The sequence below is a fragment of the Pogona vitticeps genome, chromosome 2 (genome assembly GCF_051106095.1).
Source record: "Pogona vitticeps strain Pit_001003342236 chromosome 2, PviZW2.1, whole genome shotgun sequence".
Lineage (NCBI taxonomy): Eukaryota > Metazoa > Chordata > Lepidosauria > Squamata > Agamidae > Pogona > Pogona vitticeps.
Window position 1 is genome coordinate 165,763,010 of NC_135784.1, and position 23,659 is coordinate 165,786,668.

At 44.3% G+C, this 23,659-nt stretch overlaps 1 protein-coding gene across 2 annotated transcripts in view; it reads right to left on the minus strand.

Moving 5' to 3' along the window:
* Nucleotides 1-6,088, minus strand: part of CALCOCO1 (calcium binding and coiled-coil domain 1) — a 32,092-nt gene extending 26,004 nt beyond the window's left edge. Inside the window, exon 1 of one of the 2 annotated variants that reach the window (XM_020784591.3) lies at nucleotides 5,997-6,088. The gene's annotated coding sequence lies outside the window, so the exon portion shown is untranslated. Of the gene's footprint in view, nucleotides 1-5,968 lie in introns of both variants that reach the window. The other variant, XM_020784592.3, reaches the window with a different exon arrangement.
* Between the last annotated feature and the right edge of the window lie 17,571 nt (nucleotides 6,089-23,659).

A 23,659-nucleotide genomic window follows, 5' to 3' on the forward strand; every position in this document is an offset into this window, starting at 1 on the left:
ACTCACATTTTTACATGCTTTTGAACTGCTAGGTTGGCAGGAGCTGGGACAAGCGACGGGAGCTCACTCCGTCACATGGATTCGAGCTGCTGGTCTTCCAACCTTGCAGCCCAGGGGCTTCTGTGGTTTAACCTGCAGCGCCACTGTGTCCCTGTTATGGTTAGGGATAAGCAAAGCTCTCTGGATGCTGCTAGACTGCATCTCCCATCGTGCCTCACCACTGGGCCTACAGGCTATAGCTCACAGGAGGTGCATCTCCAACATGTGGAAGGCTTTGTCCCAGAACAGGATGCAAAATGTAGAAGTGATATTGTTTATGGAAAGGGCAGAGAATCTAGGTCTCTCCAGCTCCCGTGAGCCAGCCTCAGGTGGCCAATAATCCTGGATGAAGAGAGATATAGTGCAACAAGACCCAGAGGGCCACACAATCTCCTTCCTGCTCAATAACCTCAGCTTACACAGGAGGGGAAAAAATATCAAGACCTTTTTGTATGTATTCTTGAAGGCTTTCACAGCCGGGATCTGATGGTTGTTGTGGGTTTTTCGGGTTCATTGGCCATGTTCTGAAGGTTGTTCTTCCTGACATTTCGCCAGTCTCTGTGGCCGGCATCTTCAGAGGACTGGAGTAGGAACTCTGTCCATGACCTGTTGCTGCTTGTTGGATAGTTGAGTATTTATAGCTGTGGGAAACAGCTTTTGACCTTTTCAGGAGACCTTTTTGTATATTCACTTCAATGCTGAAATGAGCTGTTCCAAAAACTCTTGAGTTAACCTGAGCAGTCAAAGGTCTCCTTCTCTTGCAGGGCATCATCAGCGTCCCTAGGTGCTGGTGGCAGGATTGTCTCAGATTTAATAAGAATTGCTCCTGCTACAGGCGCTTGCTTGAATCAGCTAGCCACCTACTGATGCCCTCCTCCAACTGCTGCTGCCATCAAAAGTCAGGCAGAAGGCGACTAGAGGCAGGCCCTTCTTGGTTTGTAGCATCTCAGGACGCTCTCCTCAGAGAAACTTGAATGGGGTCAATATGGACGTATTTTCGGGCCCCAAGGATTTATGTGCAGATACTGCAATCAGTTGACTTCTTCAAAAATGTTTTGCTTCTTTCTTTTACTGTGTTTTCATTTTAAGCTACTGTATTTCTTTCATTGGAAAGAAAATGGTGTCCTGGGAGCCTTCGGGTGAAGGGTGGCTTACAGTTTTATAAAATAAAATAGGTTCTGTGGCAAGGCGGCTGAGCTATGGTCTAACGCTCTACCATCCTAACATCAGGGCGAGAAGAATTATTTGTCATCCAAGTAAGGTACTAGCTGCCCACACTGGAATATATCCTGGATACCAGCACTCTTGTGCCCAGATTTCACAGGTGAAGCAAAGGATTTCTGACAAGTACTAACAAGTTTTTGCCTTGAGACTTTGAAAGCAATTTAGCACACTTGCTAATGACATAACTGTGTCTAACATGCCTTCTTTTCCTTACAATCCAATTGATTCAGCTACGAATGAAAAGGACTCATGCACCCATTTATCACACTGCAGCACAGTATATATTTCACTCGTGCTTTTACTCATCCCCCCTCCCCAAGACAGAAAGTTTCTAGTCCTCATAATAGCAGAAGGGATTGTGAGAGACAACAGTTTTCTGAATTTGGCATACACTTCATTTCGATAATACGGAATTGAAAGTTGTTTTGTAGACCAATCGTGGGCTGACTTTAGGCTTCCAGGACCTACACGACTTTTAACTAGAACTCCAGGGTCCACCAACCCGAGCTAGTGGCAAAACAGTGAAGGTCTTGGCAAGCCTTAAATATATTGGTGAAAAATGCTTACTGGATATGCACAAGAGGAATTGTGAAAGTTGAAGCAGCTAATGGCGGCTAATTACAAGGTGCCTGCTGGGTGCACAATCAAGAATCTGACCAGTATTGTCTGAATTAGCCATGGCACCTTCTGTAATTCTTCCTGTGTATGCATAATAGGAACAGGATTTTTGCCATCAAGAATTAAGGAGGAGTAACTCTGAGGACAGGTTCAGCCCAGAAGTTTGCTTTGCCATCAGTGCTTTTGGTGCGAGGATCTGCTCCTGTGCCTCTTTGTTTCAGCAGCCTTGTTTGCTGATGCTAAGAAATAATCAGGAGTGAGGAATTACCGCTGTTCTGCAAGTCATCTCAAGATCTACCAGCTGGACCCCAATCTAGGTTCTGTTTGTACCAGAAACAGACCGTCCTCTCCCTGACACAGAAAAGCTAGAGCAGGAATGCGAAAAAGGCTGCCTTGGGGGAATATCAAGATCAATCCACAAAAAAATCACCAATGAAATTCAGCGCAAACCAGTAAAAGCCCTCTAAACCAAGCTGGAAATGCTTGATTGGGTGGGGCAGGAGGATGTTCACCATTTGTCATTGAAGAAACCTTGCATTTTATGCTGGTTTTAAGGGCTACTCTAGTGTTCTGCTGAATTTTGGTGGCCTTCCTGTGGTGCAGGCAGTGTATGGTGGGTCCCAAAAGTACCTCATTGGTCTTTGGAGTCACTAAAGTGGGCCAACTCTGACCTAGAGCTAATTGATTGATTGATACAAACAGGTGGCTGCCCAGGAATCCTTCATGATTGAAAGGGCCACCAGACTGCACCATCAACCTCTCAGAATCCTTACAAACACAAAGATACCGTATTTTTCGCTCTATAAGACGCACCTTTCCATAAGACGCACCGATTTTTTAGGAGAAGAAAACAGGAAAATATAATCTGTTTTCTTCGCTCCATAAGATGCACAGACTTTCCACCCCCCTGTTTTGTGGGAAAAAAGTGAGTCTTATGGTGCAAAAAATACAGTATATGTCTTCTGTCTGGAGCCTTCTGTGAGTCCCTCTTGTGAAATTCATTTTCCACACGTTATGGAAATAGACAGTACTTTAGATGGCTTTGGGGGTAAAATGGATACATGCTTGGACCATAACTCTATCAACAGTTAATAGCTACAAAAGCAAACCAGAACCTCTATGTGCAAACACAGTGTATTTCTGAGTACTAGATACCACATACACACAAACACACAATTGCGTAATGCTCTGATACAAAGAAAGAAAGAAAGAAAGAAAGAAAGAAAGAAAGAAAGAAAGAAAGAAAGAAAGAAAGAAAGAAAGAAAGAAAGAAAGAAAGAAAGAAAGAAAGAAAGACTCAGCAAGGCCACACTGAGTGTGGATAAAAAATCACATAAACAGTTGACATACTGGGGAAGAAATAGCATGCTTACTCCCTAAAGGAAGGAGGATATGGTGCACATCTCCCACCTGTGAGCTTGTAAAGACCCCAGACAAATACTTTGCAAGTAATCTCTCCCATAACTCCACTTAAGAAATAACTCTGTGGTCGATCAGACCAATGACCCATCTAGTCTGATTTCCTATTCCACACAACAGTTAGGCAGATATCTACTAGAAACCCACAAGTAGGACAGGAAAGCGACAGCTGCTACTCTTTCCCAGCAAGTGGTAGTTGGGGGCGACATGGTGTACCTCAGTCTAGACCAGGAACCACAATAATTCATTGATAATTATGTGCCATTAAGTTGGTTCTGACTTACAGCAACTCTTCTCATGTTTTTTTTTAGCTATAGAGTACTCTAGAAATAGTTTACCACTGCTTTCCTCTGGAGACTGCAGTTTGGGACCCTGGGATTGTGCAGCTTGCCCAAGGCTACACAGGCCGGCTCCTCTCCAAGGAGCCATAAAGAGGAACTGAACTTCTCTGAGCTCTGGCTCTGCAGCTGGACACCTATCTCACTGACATTTGCAGCCACCAAATCCCTTCATAGAATCATAAAATAACGGAGCTGAAAGGGGCCTCTAAGGGACGTGGTGGCGCTGTGGGCTAAACCGCAGAAGCCTGTGCTGCAAGGTCAGAAGACCAAGCAGTCGTAAGATCGAGTCCACACGACGGAGTGAGCGCCCGTCGCTTGTCCCAGCTCCCGCCAACCTAGCGGTTCGAAAGCATGCAAATGAGAGTAGATTAATAGGGACCACCTTGGTGGGAAGGTAACAGCGTTCCGTGTCTAAGTCGCACTGGCCATGTGACCACAGAAGATTATCTTCGGAGAAAACGCTGGAAGTATGGCTTGGAAACGGGGATGAGCACCGCCCCCTAGAGTCGAACACGACTGGACAAAATTGTCAAGGGGAACCTTTACCTTTACCTTTAAGGGGCCTCTAAGGCCATCGAGTCCAACTGACCATGGGGCTCTTGCTCAATGCAGAAATCCAAATCAAAGTATATCTGACAGATTATTTATTAATACATATGTATGACGCCTTGTCCCACTTTATCCTCAGAGCAATCTTGTGGTACATGTTTAAGGTCAAGAAAGTGTGATGACCCTCATGGTCACCCAGCGAGTCTCCATAGGTACTCCACCTGGTTCTCCCAGGGCCTGTATATAGTCCAGCATCTGATGACTTTGCTTAATACTCTTCTAATTCTGTCCAGGCTGATGGCCCTTGCCACTGCCCCTTTTGGTAGCAAATTCCACAGTTTTTGATGGATCTTGTGAAGGAGCACTTCTCAATTATGCTGAAATCCTACCATTCAGCTTCTGCATAGGTCTGTAACAGGTTCTAGCAGAAAAACTTCTACCCCTGATCTTCTCACCAGGTATAATTGTATAAAACCTCCTCAAGCCGCTTCACTTTCTTCTAAACCAAAAAAAAGCCCCAAACGCTGTAAACATTCGTCACAAGAGAGTCCTGTTATGAAGATCTGTTGAGAGAAAGCTCGAACTAGACCAGCCACCTTCATCACAACAAGCCAAGGCAAAGCGCTTATCCCCAAATGCCCTGGGGACCAAGCCATATGGTAAATGAAACCTTGGCAGCTCGTGGCCTGCCAAAATTCCTTTCTCCAGAAGCATGGGAGGGAGGGAGCATCTCCAAGCCTAGCACCAATCAGAGTCCAAGAAAGACCCCAGACCCCTCTGCCCTGGGCGCAGCAATAATAACAAGCAGCAATCAGATTTCCTCATCTGTCAGGCAGCAGCGTGGGAAGGATCCAGGCCAAGTCTGACTGCCTCTCTGGCCTGCTGGGAGGCTTACGCAAGAAACTCATCATCCCGGTTTTAATGTCTGTAGGGGGAAAGCGAAGCTGCCTTGCCGTTTCAGGGAAGGAGGCGGCTCTTAAATCCTCAGCTTGTTTTGGAAAGAAGAAAGCTATGATTCTTCTGTTTTATGAACACTCTTCCTACCAACATCAGAAACCAAACAAAGGAAACTAGTTTTCAAGAAACCACAAGCACTCATCATGTTTTTTCTGAACAAACATATAAATCAACGCTCACGTAGATGGCACATTTTTTAGTTGCTCTTATGCTTTCTCCCCCTCTTCGGTAAGCCCTAGATCATAAACAGTATAGGAGACAGCCAGAGTAAAATGGAGGCGTGAGAAACTATAATAGGCACAGAACATCCTTTTGAGGGTGGGTGGGGAGATGGGTGTCTCAAAATTAGCAGACTGTGGCAGCTTGTGTGTGTTTACACGGGGCACAAGTCAAAGTCGTCGGGTAAGGGCTAACCATTTGTTAAGTTTGATGATGGCATTTTTGTCATCCTCTGTTCTGCCTTCGGTGCCACCAACTTAAGCCTGGCCTGCTGGGCCTTCTGCATCTTTTTTTTGTACAGTATTTTAAATCTCTGCCCCACCCTGCAAACATGCATATTTTTTTCAAAACGCAGGAGGAGTGGACATCAATGCAAACCTCCCTCCTTTTTTGATCACAACATTTGACAGGAAGTGTACGTGGTTAAAGACTCCTGAACGAAAACCGGGGAGGGGGGAGAGAAGAGAGAGGTTCCTCCCCTCCCCCAACAACGCACCCGAAATCCGCTCTTTCCATCCCCTTCCAACCAACAGCCGGAAAGACAGGACAGGAGGATAGTAAGCAGAAACGTCCCCCTCCCCAACACCGAAGACGCTCCTTACCCCGAGAGCAACCAGCTGTTCCACTAACCTTTTAAAGCAACAACAATAACAAGCCTTCAAGCCAGCTGGGGGAGGCGGAGACAGGCGAGGCTCCCAGGTGCTGCTGGGAATTGTAGTCCTCCCCGGCTGCTTGTAAATCGGCAGGCACGCCGCGAAGAGACTCCAACTCCCAAAGATCCCCGCGAGGCCGGCAGAGACCGCCGGGGATGCTGGATTTGGTAGTTCTAAGGCCGGGCGGCTCCGGGGGGGGGGAGGGAGGATGGGGCGAAAGGGTGTCCTGCAGACCTTAAAGTGGAGGCAGCCGCGATAGTTTCAGTCGTTTGACTGGAAGGAGAGTAAATAATTTAGAAGAGATTTAAGTTGCCAAAGTAAGGAATTTAATATCCCTCCTCCCGGTGGCGCTTGCGAAGCCCGGCCTTGGCTGTCCCCCCCCCCCCCGAAAGGTGTAATTTAACAGCTGGAGTTGTGGGACATGCGACCAAACCGGTACCAAAGCGCACAGCAAACGGGAAGAGGGAGAAATATGAAGGAATACAATCAGGGAAGAGGCACCGAAATAGTAAAAAAAAGGCACGTGCACACACGCGGATTTAAACACCCCGATGTGCTTGCACAAAATGTGCCCGCAAATAGGAAGAAGAAAAACGTACGTGCAGAGACAACCGCTGGAAGAGCTTCAAGAGAGAGAGATGCGCGGACGCAAGCGAGACTGGGCGCAGAATTTGCGCAGAACGCGGGTTACCTTTTTATTGCGGTCCAGCGGCAAAAGCCAAACTGTAGGTGGGAACTATCTGAAATAACGTGAAGCAAAACCTTCTGTATCATACAACGGTATTGCATGCCTTTTGGTATGTGAGAGAGATTCCGTCCCAAAACTCGTGCAAGGATATAAAGTGCCCGTCCTACTGCCACCTCCTTATCGTGCTTTTGGTTTTTCGATTCCCTACTTTTTTTTTTACAGCTTTCAGGTTTCCTCTCCTCCAGAAGGAACTTTTAAGGGATTTATGTACTGTTAAGCACCTAGGATCCCTATTCTAAGCCGCAACCTCACCCCCAAGTCCAGCACCTGGCCCTTGTTTACTGCAAAGGAGCGACCTCCCGACCCTATTGTCTGATGGATGGTAGCTCAGAATTTGTAGCTCCTTCTAAAGAACTTGCTGTAAAGCATGGCTCTTTGCCCACTAACCAGCCCCATGCTTCCCATGCATGGTTTGGGGGACGGGAATTAAGATGAAAGTAAGCAATATCTGATAGAAGCTTGGCAACAGGGATTGCGAAGAGGGTTGAGCTCCCTGTCATCGACAGAGAAAGATTTTTGAGACAGCCACTTGAGATATGCTTTTGCACCACGCACATCCCACGCTTGCTGTCAGCACTGACATTATTTTATCAATTGTACTTGTGTTGCGGAGTTCCTCAATGATCTCGTGGCTTCTCTCTCCTGTATTAGCAGAATACCCTTGGAAGGTAGGCCAGGGTGGAGGCAGAGGACCGGCCCAAGTGAGTCGCTTGGCTAAAAGCAAAGTGCAAAAAGTGGGTCTCCCAAATATCTGCCTAACACTTAACCACAAGAGAGTGTATATTTCATTTCATTTTTATTTTTTAAAATTGTTTCTCTTAACAGGAATGTTGGCAAGTCTTTGAATCCGGGACTGAATTTTTGGTACCAAGTCCCAAGCTCCAAGTCTGAGGGGTGGGTGGGTTCCGAGTCCAGAGTCACGTCCAAGTACAGTAGTTGGAAACAAAACAAAACAAAAACCGAATTGAGTCCAAGCTGAGTCACTGTTGTGAGTTCACTGTTGTGACAGTGAGTTCCACGACTCGAGTCCCACCCCTGCTTTTTAATAGGATTCACCTACACATAGAAACAGGTTGGGTACTCGTGCAAGAAGTGTAGCGTGAATAGTGGGAGGTTTGCACCAAGACTGGGTAGCCAGAATTGTGTAGAAAAAGTTGTACCTTGCCTTTTTAAAATAGCCCTTTACAAATCCTATTGTCTCCAACCCAGCTTGCGGGCTCTTATGTGGACAGACATAAAGTCTGCTTCTGGAAACATCGCTCTAGGCGTTCCCAGTGAAAGCACACAGTGCAGGCCTCTCCTCTTTTCCTATTTAATGGATATCCAGGGATAAGATCAAAGATGAAAGAAGGCTGTGGGAAAACATGGGGGAGATTTTGATGGGGCTTCCTGTAAAATTCCTTTTCTGCAGAAGGATATCCTGTAAAATTCCGTAAAGTTATTGCATAATAAAAACCTTCTCTCCCCCCCACCTCTCTCTGTGGAATATTCCTGTAGCAAGTTTCAGCTGAGGGGTTGGGATAATGATAGCCTGCAGCTCTCCTGCTAGCTTTGGATTGTGACCTTCATCTGTCCTAGCCAGGATATGTGATAAGGAGAGCAAGTGGGACTTGCAGACCAGCATTAGCTGGTGAAAGGCCCCATATTTCCGCCCCCCCCCCCCAAGCCTGAACCTAACATCTTAGGCAATGTGCATCTCCAATATAAACTGGCCTTTAAATTTGCTTGCCTACCAGTCTGCCAGAGCATCCTCCGGTGGCAGCTATCTATCAGTCAGTACCAATGATTGATACAGTATATTATCTGAAACCCCTCGGCATACAGTATGAGAATGTTTTTTGGACTTCACCTGCATTTTGTGAAGGTCACTACCATACATTCAGTCTACCCAGGGCGAGAGGAAGGAAAACTATGGTCCAGTGTCATAATGCTAGGTTGGCATACAGGTAGAAATTAAACAAGTTTTTCCCCATCACTTCACCTCCAAGCTGCTGGGTGGGGTGACCTAGTAACCTGGAGATATTGATGACTTAGGTCCCTGGTGAAGCAGGGAAGGGGAGCCATTTTAGAAAAAACGTTTTGGCTTGGCCTTGGGTGTGTGGGGAGAGTCCTACTTACTCTGAAGGTGAGGATGAGCTTGATGGGTTTTTATCCATTTTAACCTACAATTTTGTGAGTTTCTTGTCTCAGTGCTGTGTGTGGGTCAGTGTGTCACTTTCATCTGCCTTAAAGCAATGCCTGGTCAGAGTCCGGAATATGCAAATACTGTAATAAAATAAAATTTAGTTTCTTAATGGCCAGGAATGCCTCATGCAAAGACATATCCTTTTTGGAGGGAGGAGATAAGGTAAATGTGAGAGAGATCTTTCCGGAATGTTTGGGACCAGAAAAGTAACAGTTGAAGGCCAACAACTCCTGGAAGCACAGCTAGCACTGATTTTTTTCTGCCTGGGGAAACTGTGAACCAACAAGAGAGTTTTTGTGGCAGGTGGAGATAGAGGGAGCAAAAGAAAAGAGGCTCTCTCTTCCACAGGAAACCAAATCCAGCTAAAAGCCTAGAACTCCTCAACTCCTTGTGTATGCCCGCAAGTTCTTGGGGGAAATGGCAAACATCTCACAATCCTGTCATCGAAATGCAGCCCTCTACGGCAGTGGTTCCCAACCTTGGGTAACCCAGGTGTTCTTGGACTGCAATTCCCAGAAGCCTTCACCCCCAGTAGTCTTGCAGTCTTGTGGTGCATTGTTAGGTGAAATCTCAAAATCCCAAGAAGTAGTTACTAGATAAGGATTAGATCAGAGGCGAGTTGTTATTCTGTATCTTTCTTCATGATTAATACAACATAAAGTGTAATAGGAAAATGGCAGAATAATGGCAAATAAGGGAACCTTTGGCAAATTGATTGTATTTGCATAATTTCTGCAGATTGTAGAGGTCATTTTTTCTCCCACTTAATTTGTGCTAATATGGTGCAAAGTTGGTTGTTTTTTTGTTTGGCACTGAGAACAGATGCTCCTTACCCTTCGTTCAGCTCTGGATTCCCTATTATGGGGCAGACAGGTACCATGCTGGCTTCTGTTAGGCATGGGGGCCAACAGGGGGCAATTTGTCATTGTAGAGCCTTTTTGCCCACCCAGCTCCTGGTGAACAGTGGCATTAAAATCGCACTTATTTGCTCCAAGAGTCACCTGAAAGAAGCACCCACAGATTACAGAACAGGAGGATTCCATTTTGGGCTCCAGCGCTAGCCCTATCAGTAGACAGAGGGAGGCAGTGGGAATATGTAGGGGCAGCAGCAGTTCACCCTGGCTCATTTCCCTTATTTAGCTGGATCTGGCTGTCAGTCCAGCTGAATTCTGTAAAGCGGTGCTGTGGAACCTTAGGTCCTGGGTCTGAAGCCACCCTTCTTGACGTCCCAGTCTGGTCATCTGCTCTAGAAGAATGGGGAGCAGGGGTTCCATTTTCTCTCCTGCTGCAGACACCACCATGTCTTGGGTTACTCCTGCTGGATTTGCACATTCCACCAGATCTCTAGGGAACATTCTCCTGCCCATGTGTTTCGGCAGAAATATTTTGATGTGCACAGCTCAGGTTTGTGCAACAAAGAGAAGAGACACATGGCCAACCCCTAACCCCCAACAAAAATCTGCTGCAATAAGACTTTGCTGCTTTTACAACTGCTCGGGGCTTTGTACTATAAAAAGCAACAAGAGTCTTGTTGGGTTTTAAGCAGGAGCTGAGGTATCTGGAGAGAGTGCTTTTAAGATCCCACAGAGCTCCATGTCAGCAGCTTTCTCACGAGCCCAGAGTGTGCATCTGTGCAATGAGAGCACGTGTACCCCTGCACGTATACACTGGTGAGTGGGCTGGAGCCAAGAGTGTCATTACTTGGACATAAAAATGTTCTCGGCGCCCCAGCATGCTGTAGATTGGGTTGCCGTTTGGAGGATGGCAAGGCCACTGCACGGTGCTAAAAAGCAGAGACCACTGCGTTGTAGGGACCTAATTAAGTCTTCGATCCGGCTGGCTCCTCTGCCTCTCATTAGTGCCTCTGCTGCCAGGTCTGGCTGGCACTAAAACGAACAGAAGGGGCTGTTGGCTCAGCATTCTGTGGCCAGCCCGCGCGATGTGCCAGCCCGCCTCGTCGCGCCAGGCTGCCCTTCTCCTCTCGCCTGCCAATCACTGGGTTGAAAGTGAACCTGCTCATCAGAAGAACATTTGGCCGTGAAGCCGTAGAGGCATAAATCCATCAATCTGCAAGTCCAATGATTTGTTGCTTTTTCTTGTCCTCTTAAGTCGAAAGGGATGCAGGAGTCCAAACATGCAAGTGTATTTCCTATTCTATGACTACTATTATCAGATTGAGGTTGCAGTCCTATACGTGTCATCTGAACGTAAGTCCTGCTGAACTCAGTGGCATTTACCTCTAAGTAAACTTGCATAAGATTTGTACTGCTGGTTATTTCCAACCATCTGGGGGTTGGATCTTGTTCAATTGCATCCCACTGCCCTTGATGCTCCCCAGGTGGCTCTCAAGATCTTCTGCTGCCTGAGGCAAATGATTTGATCAAGATTGCCACCTGATCCCCAGTTTCACACATGGAACCTGGCTGGACTGGCAGTCAGCTTGAAGCAACACTGGTGATAGGACAATAGCTCTGTCACATTGGAGGTGATGCCAGTCAGGGCGTTTGGCATGCAGATGGCTTGGCTGTTCAGTAGCTTGCCACTGGGCTGCAAAACCCAGTACCTGAAGTAAATGGCCTATGAAATCTCCTCTCTGTCTTTAAGGTTGGACTGAAAGGTATTTTTGTGGACCTGTTGGTGACTGTTAGGGTTAAAGTAGATTGAACCGAATGAGAGCATACAGTTAACCTGCCATTAAAAGCAGAGCTTGCTTAAAAGGAAAAGGCTATATTTTTGTTCCAATAAAAGCTTGTTGCCTGGCCTACATTTGATAGATGAGGTTATTTTTGTCTTGCATTTGGTCTGTCAGGAATTAGCAGACCTTTGCTTGCATGTCTAGTGTCTGAGACACTTAGCACTGAAAGATTTGCCTTGCCTGAAAAGATGCTGCTGTAAGAGGAAGAAATACACATTTGACATCATCTGTAATTTGACCCTAAACAGACCTGTAAGGAGAGCTGTCAGTGATGCTTGAAACCAAGACCTTTTGAGACCTGACAACAAGCACAGCCAGTAGCACTCTGGTGATTTGTTTCCTTGGGATCTGTGGTAGCCCAATAAGCCACAGGTGTTGGGAATAGATGCCTCAGCTGGCTCACCTCTCCCTGCTAGAGAAGCACCAGAGGTTGAGTAATATAGGTTTAGTAGGAAGTCAGACTGGACTGGAATAATGCACACCTGGCTGTGCTCCCTCCAGGAACTCTTAGGGCATTGGGGTTTTCCCTACAAGAGGATGGCTCATGGATCTAGCAGAAAGGGTGTGCCTCACCTCCACATTTTGCTCAAGTCATGGGTGGAGATGGAATGTTCGTATACGAATGCCAACGTCTCAGAACCAGGTGGCCAGGAAGTCCAGTCTCACCTCCCTGAACCTACCCATTCACTTGTGGGTCGCAACACGGCACACACAGCCAGGTTTCTGCTCATTGCGCCAATCTCAGGAGTAGCTCAGCTAGTGCTTCTCTGCCTTCCTCTGCTGCTGGCCATTCCAGCCAGAGAGTGGGATGACAAGTCTCCTCACTCAACTGTTGAGTGGCCAGAAGTGCAGGGAAACAGAAGCATCAGCTGGGCTACGTCCAAGATCGGTGCGACAAGCAGGATGCTGGCTGCATGCACTGCACGGTGACCCATAAGTGGACAGGTAGGTTCAGGGAGGCGGAACTGGGTTTCCTGGCTACCTGGGTCCAGGATATTCATATCTGTATATGAATACAAATATCTCATATCTAGTGGTCTGCCCATGCCAATATGTTTCACAGGGAGAGTAATCCAACAAGTTGAGTGCTGTGATCTTCATCTTGTGTGTTTCCTGTATAAATAAACCTTATACCACAGAAAAGCCATCCATCTCCAGTGAGTTCTTCTTTCTAAGAAACATGGAGAAGCTGAAATATCTCCTTGTGTGGGAGTAAGATGCACATGTATAAGAAACCTCTCCTTTCTTGATGTTGTCAGATTTTTCACAGCCAAAATCTAGATTGGAAACTCCTTGGGGGACAGTGATGTGTTTGTCTTGGTAAAGTTACACTTAGAAGCATCTTTAGAGTAGGGTTGGAAATATGTTGTTTCCAGGATTCTCTTGGGCTCCTAGCCCCCACTGACCATGGAGAGCACAGTCCAGTGTGAGGATGATGGGAAATACAAGCCAACAACACTGGTGGATCTGTGCATTCTCCATTCTTGTGCTATACCTTAGCACAGAGAATGGCAACATATTCAGTAAATGCAGAGGCAAGTTGTGCTCATGCTGGAGATGGGTGTTAATTTTGTAATCTAGATCCTGGTGGGATTTTGTGAGGATGGGCCAGGGAGAAAAACAGAATTATTGGTACTTGGCTCTTTGTCTTTTTCCTTCCAGTGAACAATTTAAATAATAACAATGTGCCCTCAAGTTGATTCTGGCTTATGGTGTCCCTTTTCAGGGTCTTGTGCTTATAGAGTATTCAGAAGGGGTTTATCTTGTCCTTCTTGTAGGGTTGCCCTGGGACTGTGCAGCTTGCCCAAGGCCACACAGGCTAGGTGAGAGGCACAGTCCTTCTTAGCTTATTGCATGATCTTGGGCCAGTCACTATCTCTCAGCTGCCTCACCTATCTTATAGGGTTGTAAAAATAAAATGGCAGGCGGTGGAGAAGCAATGCACACTGTCCTACTTTCAGGGAAGTTAACATACACTTCTCCCTTATACAACACTGGGGGTAGGGGCACTGGACCCAATGTACTCCAAAATCTGTGCATAATTCTTATGCCCCTAAAAATGTAATGACAAAGCATAAAGGGACTTGTTTCTTATTGGGTTGAAATATTTCGCTACTCACCCAAGTAGCTTCTTCAGTCTGAGGAGAGTTGGTAGGAGACCCCCCTGATATATCCTCCATGTTGGTTTCATTTGCCTCTGGTCTGAATAGGCTTGTTAGATGGAGCCTATTCAAACTATGGGGAAGTGAAACCGACATGGAGGATATATCATGGGTCTCCTACCAACTCTCCTCTCCTCAGACTGAAGAAGCTACTTGGGTGAGTAGCGTAACATTTCAAACTAACAGGAAAGAAGTCCAGTTGCCATGACTCAACTTCTAGATAATCTCACCTGGATGACTAAGAATCTTCACAGATACAAAGCATAAACAGTTGATTCACACACACACGAGAGAGAGAGAGAGAGAGAGAGAGAGAGAGAGAGAGAGAGAGAGAGTCTCCATTGACCTACAATGCATTGAAAACCGATTAATCCCATAACTGGCCATTTTTGTTCCATTTCTGTTCCATTTTTTTTCCTGGTCTGTAGGTCAATTCTCAGGCTGCAAGTAGAACTTAAATTTTGCAGCCAGAGAAGTCTGTAACTCGAAAAGTCTATAAGTCGAGCTGTCTGTAAGTCGAGAGTCCACTGTACTGTACTGGGTGTAAAGAGCCTTAAAAGTCTTTAGGCCCCCCCTGATCTGGATCCTGAATTAGAGATGTTGTGTTTGGGGGCAAGTAGACCACTTTGACCCCTTCAGTATTGAACTCATGGAGTAGTGGCTGGCCCAGGAGCACAGTGTTTATTAAATATTGATTGGTATTTATTGAAAATAATCTCTGTATAACCAAAACCATGCAGTTTAGACCCATGCAATTCAAATATATATCACATTTCACAAATATATATCACATATTAAATGATGTTATCAGGAAATAATAATAATTGTGTGCTGTCAAGCCAATTCTGACTTATGGTGACCCTTTCCATGGTTTCCATGATTTATGTAAAGTAGGAGAGGACTCACCTTTTTCTGGGGACATTCTGGGACCCTGCAGCTTGTCCAAGGCTACTGGTGGGTTCCTTTTTTTTGTTATGGAACAGAGTGGGGAATGAAACTCCCAACCTCTGGTTCTATAGCCAGGTAGTTACCTAGCAAGCAGGAGAGGTAGAAGACTTCCATAGCTTTACTCCATCAAGAGGCATCAAAATAGCAAAAACCTGTTTTACCCATTGGTGCATGTTCAACTACATACCTTTTGCATTAGCTCCTCTTCTCACATGCCTGGGTCACTCTCCTTTCTGGAGTATTTTCTATATGGTGGTAAGAGGGTATGAAAGCTTGTCCCCAAGATATGCAACTCAGGTAAGCAGAAGTGTGGTGTATTGCGCAGTTGAAGTGAAACAGGAGTGAAAGAATCTAAGGACCTGTCTGGCAGAACAAAGGCCTGTTTAGCCCAGCCTTCTGTTTCTAGCAGTGGGCTGCCAGATGCCTGTGAAAACCCAAAATCAAGGAATGAAAGTGGCTCCTTCCCTTTGTTGTCTGCCCCCAGCATCTTGCCTTGAGATGTAAATTATCTGTGTATCCATGGAGATAAGTCTCTGGTGATGTCACAATATCTTGAGGCAGTATGGGACAGGCTGAGGAGACCTAGTTTGAATCTTCTGATCAGCCCTGATGTTCACCAGGAAAGTATGCCTTTTGATGTGGTTGGCCTCCAGCTCCCATTATCTCCATATAGCCAGTGGTCAAGGATGATGGCAGCTCTAGTCCAACAACACCTGGAAGGCCACTGCTTCAACCCCTTTGCCTCAAGCATATCACACATACTCTCTCAATCTATCACATGGGTTTTTCTCAAGATTAAAATGAGATTCTCAATATATGTTTTCCTGAGCTCTTCTGAGGAAGGCCAAAGGCACAAACAAAACTAACAGGTAATCAGTAAACATTATTTCATCCTAGATCCAGATTTTCAGCCGTGATTTGTAATAGGGGATATTTAAACATTTAACTGGTTGACTTGAATAGTTATTTCATCTGCCACTCTATTCACATTAAACACATTTGTTAACTGAAACTGTTCAATGTTGTATTGCCTTGGCCATCCAGAATGGGAAGGCGGGACATACCCATGCCAAAATTAATGAATAAATAAACATGAATCTGAAAGCGTTCTTGATTCAGTCACTTAATAGTGCATGTATTCAGCTTACACTAACCAGAACAGTTATTTGCAATACAAATGGCCCTGTTTCTCAGAGTGGAGAATACAATTCCATGATATAATAGCTTGTTGGCAAAAGAGAAAAAAACAAACAACAAACAAAATATTGTAGCACTTTAACAGAAATAAATGTGTGTGTTGGGAATCAAAATCCACTTCTTCAAGCACGTGCAAACACATGTCCCTGATATTTATTCCATGGTGGTGACAGACATGTCCTGGTGAGGGTACAGATAATAGACAAAATGACAATGATTCATTATCACAGGAATGGCACTATCAAGCTGTTAATTAGCAGACTCTAGCCAGGGTGAGAAGCTACTGTAGGTCAACCTGGCTGTAACAAGAATGCTAAGAGTTATTATAGGACGGAGGTCAGATCCTGAGCCAAAAGTTTGGAAGGCAAAGTTTAGAAACAACCCTGGTTTGTTTAAATATTGTTTTTTAAAAACAACAACAACAAAAAACAAAAAACAAAAAAAGATGTAAAATGGTATTATCAGGATCCTCAGGGAGGGAAATGCTGAATGACTATTTCCATGATGTTCATTCTAGGTTGCATTTGGGGGAGGGTAGAGAATACAGTGGTACCTCACTAAACGATGACCCTCCTAAACGACGAATCCGCATGACAATGACTTTTGCGATTGCTATAGCAATTTGCAAAACACTCATTCCTATGGGCAATTTTCACTTAACGATGATTAGGTCCGTGCTTCGCGAACCGTTTGTTCGCAAGACGACGATTTTTTCGGCTTTGTAAAATGGCTGCCCTGTATTTACCGGACCCATGCTTTGCTGGGCAGCCATTTTTACAGCTGATTGGTGCTTGCAAAATGGCTTCCCTATGGGCGATCTTTGCTGGACAACGAGGTATTTTCCCCATTGGAACGCATTAAACCGGGTTTCAGTGCATTCCAATAGGGAAAGGGTTTTCGCATGACGACAATTTCGCTAAAGAGAGATTTTCCCAGGACGGATTATTGTCATCATGTGGGGCACCACTGTATTTGATTTTTGGTTTATGTATTGTGGATGAAGGCTTTAGGAATAGACCTCAACAGATGGGAAACCCTGACATCTGAGTGTTCAGCCTGGAGGCAGGCACTGCATCGCGGCCTCTCCCAATTTGAAGAGACCCTTGCCCAGCAGGCTGAGGCAAAGAGGAAGTCACAAAAGCAGGAAAACCAGGGAGCTGGACAGGGGACAGATTGGATTTGTCTTCAGTGTGGAAGGGATTGTCACTCTCGAATTGGCCTCCTTAGCCACACTAGACGCTGTTCCAAGTCCTCCATACAGAGCACGTTACCATAGTCTTTCGAGACTGAAGGATGCCTAACCAACCAACCATTGTGGATGAACACTGTATTGCTATATAAAAACAGACAGACAAACAAACAAACAATTCATTCATTCATTCATTCATTCATTCATTCATTCATTCATTCATTCATTCATTCATTCATTCATTGTTGTTGAACACTGATAATGTCTTTTTTGTCCTTTCCTGTAAGTCAATATAAATGTCTTTGGAAATGGATAAAACTAATAAATGACATTAAATGGATGAATTTAGCAATGTCAGGTAGAAACATGGTCTTCTGATTGGTCCAGTTTTCCAGTTCTTTTGGTAGGAACAAGCATTGCTTCTCACATTAGATATATTGGTGGTCCATGGGATGTTCTGGGGGTCGACCGGTCTGGTTTGCATAGTGTCACTTACACATACAACAGAATGAAAGAGATGAGCTTCTCATTCACTCATTCACTCATTCACGGTGTACAAAATGGAACACATTGCTAGTGACTGTATGAACTGGGTCACTGCAGCAGAGGTGTTCCTAATTTTTGTGGGAATCAATGCAGAAGTTCAAAAAGGATCACTTTATTCTTTTCTTTGTTATTAAACTTATATCCCACTTTCCCATTCAAAAACGCAAGGCAGCCCACAAACAGCATGAAAGATCAATTTAGAAATTAAAAGTTACCTATGTTTATTTCAATCTACAGCCAACGCAGAAACTTGAGCTGGAAGGCAGAATGTTTCAAAGCAATCCTGTGAGGAAGGTTATGTGCCTATTTTGTGTTGTTCTGTTTTGTTTGGTTGCCTCTGCCTTAATGAATAAGAGAGCTCCAAAATGTCCTATCATCAACAGCTCTCCGCAGCTCCTGGACGTTCAAGGCTCTGGTTTCCTTTATGGAGTCAATCTATTTCCTGTTTGGTCTTCTTTTTTCCTGCCGCCTTCAGCTCTTCCTAGCATTATTGTCTTTTCTTGCAAGTCCTGTCTCATGATGTGCCCAAAGTATAACAGCCTCAGTCTCTTCATTGAGGGTTAAAATTAGGACTAGTCTACACAACTAGCAAATTACAATGCCAGACTTCCTGAACTGCATCGTTTGAAGTGAATCTCTTTAGTGAATGTTATCAGTATGTTGGTTTTTAGTATCCCTTTGTGCTACTGTTTGTGTTAGAAATAAGAATTGAAACCCAGTCTTTTGTTGACACATGAAGTTTCCTAACTACAAATATTGGTGAACATCCAAATAAACAACTTCCCCACCCCAAGGCTGAAGTAATACAATGAAGGAAAATTTGCACTATATAATCTTCTGTCTATCTTGAGTTGCTCTGGGTGACTTGGTCTAGCTAAGGCTAGAGACTTCATGATTCTACTTTCTGAACAGAGCCTTTGTCATAGACCTATAGGTCAATACCTACACATATGTCTATACGTACATCCAGGGGTCATCCTGGTGGCAGGATTCTGGGAGTTGTGGTCCATAAAAGTAACTGCCCAAGCTTTTATATATGCATGGCTGGTAGCACTGAAGGCATCTGTGCAAAAATCTGGAGAGCTCCATCGGAGTGCTGGCATACTGCTGGCTCATCCCTGTTTGGGCCAGCTGGTCTGAGCAGACGGGTCTGTAGTACCCCAGTTTGGCTGAGCAGTATGAGTGTGGAGAAAGCCAGATGGGACTCATGCCATGCTGAGCCAGGCATTATTGGAGTAGACGAACTTGTCAGCCATGGCTGCAGCAGTGACAGATGCCATGCACTGGTATCTCTTTTTGGCACACTGGCTTGAGACACAATGCCTTCTACAAAGCCACAGATACATTCTCTCAAACTAGAGACCAGATCACATGATCAGGCCACTTCCTCACACAAAGAAATGGGCATCCTATGGATGGCAGGGAGTTTAGAAGCTTTTCATTTTACAAGTCATAATTGCAAGAGTAACAGGTGGCATAGCTTATGAGGATTGTGTGGGGTAGGTGAGCACCTTTTGTGTGTCCAGGGACCAATCTTCTGCCTCCATCAGACTGTACAGGCCACAAAGAGAGAGAGAGAGAGAGAGAGAGAGAGAATTCCAAAACAACCATCCACTTTAACTTTTGAAAAGGAAAAAAAAATATTTTGAAGTGTTAAATGATGCAGAGCAGCCCTGTACAGTAACTTACTGTTATTATTAAAAAATTTTGTCAGAAAACAAGAGGTTGGGAGATAGCTAAATGGTTTGTAAGGTCTGCAGACTATACATGCAAGTTGTGTGTCACCTTGTACCAAAGGGACAGGTTATTTTTCAGTTAGGACTAAGGTCAAGCAAGTATTTCCCATGACAATAGCCCAAACTATATCCAGTTGTGTTTGGATTACAACTTCCATCGTCCCCCACCATTGGTTGTGTTGGCTCAGCTAGTGGAATTGCAGCCTACCAAATATCTGGAAGGCCGAGGGCACCCCAATTCAGTTGTAACATTTTCTGATGAAAGCTTCTCAGTAAGTTTACATTAACTGAATAGGAGAAAATCAGTAATTCAATATAGGAATTCTATTGAAGTTGTGACACTTCAAGTCCTGTAAAGCTTATTTTGTTTTGTGTATTCTCAAAGGATTTCATGGCCAGGATCCAAAGGTTGTTGTAGGTTTTTCGGGCTTTTTAGCCGTGCTCTGGAGGTTGTTCTTCCTAAAATTTCACCAGTCTCTGTGGCTGGCATCTTCAGAGCACAGGAGTCAGAACTCTGTCTGCATTCTTATTTTGTTTTATTTTTTTTCAATCTGTCCCTGTGGGTTGTACAAGAAACTCCCAGGATCAAATCAGTAGTCTCTCTGAAAAGCATACTTTGAAAATAATAATACGTCTGAGAAGCTTTCATCAGAAAGTGTTATGCTGGCTGGATAGCTCAATGGTTTAGGTATCTGGCTGCAGAACCAGAGGCTGGGAGTTTGATTCTCCACTATGTTTCCTGTAAGTAGAGCCAGCCTGTGTAGTCATGGACAAGCTGCACAGTCCCAGGGAGCCCCCAGAAGAAGGGAATGGTAAACCACTTCTCTACTTTGGAAACCTTGGAAAGGGTCACTGTATGTTGGAGTCGGAATTGTCTTGATGGCACACAATACATACATAAATAAATTATGCACTTTTATTCAGATTTACAAATGCTGGAGATGTGGAAGTAGTTGTTTGCTGAGATCAACATGTCAGCATCCTGTTTTCTTTTCCAAATGTTACCCCCTCCTTTTTTTCCCTTTCCTCCAGCCACATCTGTTTTTCTGTTTTAGTTTAGTTTATTTTATTAATTATGAGCCCTGTCAGGGCTCTGGACACTGATGAACAATTCAGTTCTGCTGCTCTGAGTGGGAGATAAAGCTGAATAAACAAATCACTAAATAAAATATGATAGCATTCTCGCTTCTAATAGTTCTTGAATTGTATGATGCGAATGAACCAAATTATTTGACACAAATTGCCTTTCAGCACAGGGGAAGGGAGAAAGAATCCAGAGAATGGTCTCAAAGCACATAGTGCAGTTGTGCTGCAGACGCTTAAACAGATTTTGGCCCTGATATGTGAGGGTTTTTTAAAAAAAATGTAGATATGTGTATGTCTATTCAGAAACAAGATTTAATGTGTAAAAGCCTGGTGGCAGAGCTGTGTGTCTTATCTGGTGATGATGACATTAGCCTGCAATATTAGACTTAATTTAATTTAATTTAATTTAATTTAATTTAATTTAATTTAATTCAATGTTTCCTATCCCTCCCCCCTAGCTCCCAAGGCTCCCTAGGGATTCTTTTGACCTCGGTAACCTTAGGACAGGGAGCATTTTTAGTATCTGAAAGTTACTGCTGGGATCAGGAGCAGCAGCACAATTTATCCTTTTTTAAATTGTTTTGATAACTTGGATTAGGGTATGGGATACAGAAGGTGAGGTGTGTGAGGGGGGGATAGGGTTGGGGGGGGGAAGAGAAACAAAAATATACTAACATCCTAACAAAAATATACTAACATCCAGGACAAGCAGCACCATTTATGACACACAGCTCTGCCAATAGGATTTCAGCCAATGTGTTTGACAGTGCTTTCTCCTAGATTTTTATTATTTGCCTTTTTAAAATATTTTTTACCTCACCTTTCTTGTCAAACAGGATCCAGGGCAGCTATTGATTAGTAGTTATAGGACTTCTAGATTAATGGTTATAAGAGTATAGTTTAAACCTACTGAGGACTGTAATATTGTCCACCTTACCCTGGACTGGTTTCCTTCAGATATGGTGGAACTACAATTACCCTTACCTTCAGCCATTACAGGCTGATGGGCATGCTGACAGTCCGACAGTCTAACATCTCTGGAAGGCATTAAATGGAGGGAGATTGCACTACCCATTGAACCTGAGGTGGGGATCATGGAAGGAAATATTTCCACTAAAAAGGAGGACATTCAAAAAGGAAGACATTGTTTTGATTAAACATGCATATGCTAGTTTAAACTAACATATGCAAATTCATCACAATTTGACATTATTACAATAATTTAAGTGGAAATACTCTTGATATTTCATAGGATTGTGACTAGGTAACCACATGGGGACAAAGAACTGAGAAAACGATGGGATAAAAATAAATGAGGCATAGTGTTTAATCATTCTCTGAAACGCTCTGTGCTTTGTATTTTCTGAAGCTTATTGCAAATGAACACATATTGAAAGAAAATAAAGAGAGGTCACTGTAGTTTCTTGTAAATATTTAGCTAGGCAATGATCAGTTATTTCAAAAGCATGATTAAAACATTTTAGAATGCCCACTCCTGGAGCTGATCTCAGATCTGAAGTTCATATAGAACTGAGGTGCTGTTCCATATCCTTCCTGCTTTCATCAGGAGTTACATCAGTATGTGTGTTTTGCATCTTTCCTACAAAATGACACACACCCCCACAAACAATTTCACTTCAAAAATTAGAGTTGTCTGATTAAATACATTTACAAATCAAGGCCTTTACTTTCCCAACTCGTCCAGGCAACCTCACTGGAGGAGTGTGTGGCCACTTAGACATAATGAAAAAGGTAGAAATCCATTAACAAAAAGGAGGACAGCTCTTCAACTAGAGCAATGATGGTGAACCTTTTTGAGCCCGAGTGCCCAAACTGCAACACAAAATCAACTTATTTATTTCAAAGTGCCAACACTGCAGTTAAAACCCGAATGCTGAGGTTTTAGTTTAGAAAAAACAACTGCTCTTGCACTGCAAGGATTAAATGCTTGATGCTTTTTTCCCCCATGGGTGGTATTAACAAAGAAATACTTACCACCTCCAGTCCTCCACTGGGTTAGACCGGTAATGGTCGCCATTGCACCCCTCCACTGGATCACTGCACCAGCAGAGGGGAGTGCCAAAATCCGGGATCGGAGGACAGGTATTTCTCTATGGCAACCTATGGCTCATGTGCCCACAGAGAGGGCTCTGTGTGCCGGCTGTGACATACATGTCATAGGTTCGCCATTACTGAACTAGAGGATTACCCTCTCTAAAGAAAGACATAGGGCCAGCCTACCACTGGTCGGCTAAGTAAATAATGAAAATACATTTGAGATATTCAAATTATAATACAGTATCTGTGTTGTGTGAAAGACACCTTTATTGTTATAGCATTCCTAGAGCTTGGGATATTCCACAAAGATCAAGGACAACCTGAGGTTTCCAGAGAATGCACAGCCCTGCAACCCCAAAACCACAACTCCCTTCCTCAGCGCAGAGTCTTCTCTGTTTAGAAGACATGATCGTGGAGCCACAGAGCCTTTCTGCGCTCCTGGTGCTCTCCATGTTGTTTGGGCAGCCGGTGATTAAGCAAGCCACTGACTGGATAATTGCTGAACACTTGTGGTGACTGCTGTCACCGGGACTCTGTGTGTTATTGCAGAATCGCTGTGGCGAGTAATGACTCTCTCCTGCAGCTGAGCGAACACGCTAATTATCTGGAGAGAGCCACACTCCCCAGTATCCCCTAGAAGGGCAGGATAGATGAGATGTTGAAGTCCAGCTTGTGATTTCGCAAGAGACACAATTTTAATTTTCTGCCTTTGTATAATGACATTATTGGCTTGCAAGATTGAAGATTAGATGCCCAGAGACTGTCATCCTAAATATGTTTTATGAATGGACAAGCCACACTGGCCTAAATCCAACTGTTAGTCCCAACTAAAGGAGACCCAATAAAGCAACAAAACCTTTGTAAGTGTTGACTTACAGTGTTTCTATTGATTCAATGGGTCTCCTTTAGCTGAGACTCCCAATGAGATTTAGGCTATTGGGACTTACTTCAGACAGATACCTATTAAATTGTTCGGAACGAAATAAAACAAGTGACATTTTGAGGAATGGGAGGGAGGCCACATTCCCAGAAGGAAAATTGGGACGGCTTGTTTCTGTGTGGGCCAAAAATGGCAATCAAGGGAATGCAC